We start from the raw sequence: 4,193 nt of genomic DNA on the forward strand, positions 1-4,193 counted from the left end.
AATACAAGCAATGAGATAGATATTGATAAACAAGCATGCTTCGAAACTTGAGTCTTGAGCTGTCATGTATGGGCTGTGTTGTTGTAAATGTCGAGTCTGGCAGGGGAGTGATGGCGGTGGCAGCGGCGGCCCCTCTGCTTGTCGCAGCCCGAAATCCCGACACTAGTGATAGTGGGGTACGAGTATCGATACGACTATTTTTAAAGAATAAAGGAATAGAAGAGTAGGTCGAACATCAAGCGGAAGCTCACATCAAAGCATGCTAAGGAAAATATTATTAATTGAACCCAAGGGTAAAATCGTCAACGTTGTTGTAACTTTTTAATTATCAGGAATTTCACGAACAAAAACAAAACAGGTATAGCTTATTTTTCGTAAGGAAAAATAATATGCAGAGTATCGCAGCAAAAGGCGAACCGATTACATGTATGGAGACACATAACCGTGAGTATATTACTTGATTCATATTTAAGGTAACTTCACATCAAGACTTTATCGATAAAAAAGGAAAATACGATAAAGTAAATACGTCATCCAACGATCCCCCACCAGCACCAGACCAATCTCACTCCTCGCTTAGCCTGCACATTTAGAAATACATGCAGGGCGTGAGTATATAATACTCAGTGGGCAAACGCCGAAAAACAAGAAAGGTGCTCTTAGAGCTATAAGTTTGAAGCTTGCCACATCTCAGCAATACACAGAAATAAGTTAGTATCAATGAATCTGTGCATGCAGTTTTCATAATCAACATCATAAATAAGTAACTGCGCAGTTTAAACATTCATCATGTATGTACCACATCCACTACTCATCATCAAAGGTACTGAGAAGTAGGCCTCCCTCTCAAGTACCGTGACCGGCCGACCCGAAGACGGCTCACAGTCACCTCTGTGCACAAAATCCCGCTTGTGGCAGGACCGAATTCGTCTCATCAGTAGAGGGTAACACACAAGCTCAACATCAAAAAATTGGCAAGTCAAACAGTTCTCAAACATCATTTATCTCAAAACATTTGATAAGCTCATAACATCATTATATCATCAAATCATTTTGGAAAACTCGGATAATATATTTATACTCAAAATATTGCCCACCTGAAGACCTTACTCAAAAACTCCCGTCAAAGCGGAGTTACTTACTTCCCTGCTCTGCTCGTGTCTTCAGGGATCATCGTCATCATCGAAGGTTCATGTCATAAAATGAATCTCGATTAGAACTCAACGATAAAAACTCATGCCTCAACTCATGCTCTATATTATATTCTATCTTCTTAACCAACTCTACATAAACTCTTCACTCATTTCAAATCCTTAAGTCTAAGGATAGGTTTCAAGAAAATCATGGTTCTAAGTCTCGATTTATCACTCATATAAGGCTCGTCTAATCTCATTCAAACACTTAGGCAACACAATCACATAAGGCACATAAGAAAATACCATCAAACATCATCAAGACATGTTCTGTTTTTACACAGACTCGACTTCAAACTTTAACACGTTCTGACTCCGACATCCCCTGGATTCCAGACTCATACCAAAAGAAAGGTATTTGAGTCTAGTTTCATTTAAAAAAAAGTAGAGTCAGAAACTCCAAGTGGTTTGGGAGATATGACTGTTTTACTACAGTCTACCATATTCGGCAGTTTTGAGCAATCGAAAAGTTTGATTTTTCAAAAATAGTAAACGTTGTCAAACTGCGCTCAAATTTGGTGGATATCTAGCCCATACAGTAAGGTTGATACCATAAAAATTTGGAAATCTAATTCACACAGGAAGTCACTGAAATGAATGACTTTGTCCCCTGTTCTCTGAAATTCCCGGCAGAAATGTGCAGATTTGGTTTTGCATTTTATAAAAATAGTAAATCAAGTCCAAATGACTTGAAATTTTACAGAGGTGCTCAAGACTCATGTAGGGACATTCTGTAAAATTTTCAAAGCTTTTTGACATCGAAAAACCGTCGATCACAGTAGGTCAGTAGCCTACGAAAAATCACCAAAAATTCATTCCCAACTCTTAAATGCTCAAATTAACATTTATACAAAGCAACCACATCAAAACTCATTTTAAGCACTTAAAGCACTTAAAAAACATTCAAATACATCAAAATACTCATCATACTCAAATTAACTCTCCTCTTTTACATCTTAACTCAAATCTCAAGGGAAACGTTTCAACAACGTATCAATCAAATTCTCTTTTCAATCTCATGCTCAAAAACACTCAATCATTCATTATTGACTCCATACATCATGTAACTCATTTTACACATATATTTCCCTTTTTATCATGTAAACTAACTCTAGTGAAAAACTCATATATCAACATAAAATTCTCAACAAAAGCATGACATCTTTCACATAATGGTCATAAATCAAAATAGACCACATTTAAACATTCGATGACTTCTCAAATATGAAGACTCAAAAATTCTCATAAACTAACTCAAGTCAAAATTTTACTTAGTTAACAATAGACTTAATCATACATAATAAAACCCTAACATCATGTTCAATTTCATATATCTTAAGCCAAAACACTTATTAAACACATAGACAAGAAAGTCCTAATTTTTATTAAACTAAACCCTTTGAAATTTTATAAACTCACATGGATCTTTAATCTCATCATATATCTATCAATTTTTGTCATTTAATCTCACATCAAAACCATCAATTCACAAATAAGGGCATATATACACATATCCCTAATTCTAGTAAACTAACTCACATCAAAACTCCAATTGACATCATATACTCAAATTACTCCATCAATCATCATCATATACACCTCATAAACTCATTTTCATCATCAATTCATCACCTTGATCATCAACCCAAAAATTCCCAAATTTGGGGTAAACTAAACTCATCGAATCTTTACATCTCAAAACATAGTTTTTCAAAACACACCTCAATCATCACCAAACATCACATAGTTCATTTTTCTCACCTCAATTCAAGGAAAGAAGAAGAAAAATTTTTGAAGGGTAAGATACCCATTTTTTCGAAAATTTGAAGGAAAAAGGGAGGGGGTGATTTCTTGCTCCAATCCTTCAAATAAGCTCATATACACACTCATACAAATTATATCTATGAATATGGAGATCACTTACCCAAGTTTTCACCAATTATCCAAATTTTCTCTCACTATTCTTGAAACCAATCTTCAAGGATTCTCTTGGATTTAAGTTGATAAGAGGTGTTTATGGAGGATTTAAGTAGTGATTTATGTGTTTGGCATACTTGGGTGAAGCTTCGAAGGTTTCATCAATGGCTAACAATGGAGGAAAGTAGAGAGATGAAGGGAGGGAGAGAGAGCTCGAAAATTAGGGAAGAAGGAGAGAGAGGAATTCTTGCAAGATATGAAATGGATTTGGAAATCTTATAAAAGATTTGTGAATCTTTAGAGAATATTTGGCATTAATGCATCTTCTCACTCTAATCTCTTCTTTCTCTCTCAAATCTCTACACTTTCTTAATCTCTACTCTCTAATCTCTACTCTCTCAATTCTATACTTAGCAAAATTTAGGCATATGACATATGGTATGGGTAATTAAATAAAGTGTGTGAAAGGTGATCAAATAAAATCACAAAACTATGGTAATGTCACTCATTAATAAAATACCACATCATAAATATTCATGTGACCAAAATAATAATTATAGCACTCATATTAGTGCACTCACATATATATAATATTCCTCTTCGTAGGAAGAAAAATAATTTAAAAAAATATTATGCTCGGAAAAATTTTCATAAACCGGCATCATTCGATTTCTCGATAAAAATAAACTGCACTTGCTTTGTAAACTTAATAAAAATTCCAAGTGCTAAGGTCTCAAATAAAAATCATAATAACTCGGTCACAGTGACACACATCACGAAAATCACATAATCATTCAGTCATGTAAATTCACATAACATCACATCAAAATAGTCGGCAGGCTCAAATAAGCTAGACGTCTCTCTGACCGACTCTATATATCAAGGTTTCTCACTCTTTCGTCCTCGACTCTATTTCCAACTCAGTATTCCTATTTTCTTAATAGGACAGTCAGTCTCTGATAATTCAGTATCCGGTAACTCTATTCCCGGTAGTTGGAAATAAAATAAAATCTCAGCTCAATTCAATCAGCATCTCTATCTCAACTCATTTATCACATCTCTTCACTTTAGCTCCATCATTGA

The 4,193-nt window shown here is 34.7% G+C and overlaps 1 long non-coding RNA gene across 1 annotated transcript; it reads right to left on the reverse strand.

Annotated features, from left to right (window-relative positions):
* Positions 1-201: 201 nt before the first annotated feature.
* Positions 202-3,335, reverse strand: LOC130988952 (uncharacterized). The gene is made up of 3 exons (XR_009090335.1): positions 3,118-3,335; positions 1,098-1,161; positions 202-581 (listed from the first exon to the last, which is right to left on the reverse strand). It is a non-coding gene; the product is annotated as an uncharacterized LOC130988952 (long non-coding RNA).
* Positions 3,336-4,193: the final 858 nt, after the last annotated feature.

The sequence above is a fragment of the Salvia miltiorrhiza genome, chromosome 6 (genome assembly GCF_028751815.1).
Source record: "Salvia miltiorrhiza cultivar Shanhuang (shh) chromosome 6, IMPLAD_Smil_shh, whole genome shotgun sequence".
In the NCBI taxonomy this organism is placed as follows: Eukaryota; Viridiplantae; Streptophyta; class Magnoliopsida; order Lamiales; family Lamiaceae; genus Salvia; species Salvia miltiorrhiza.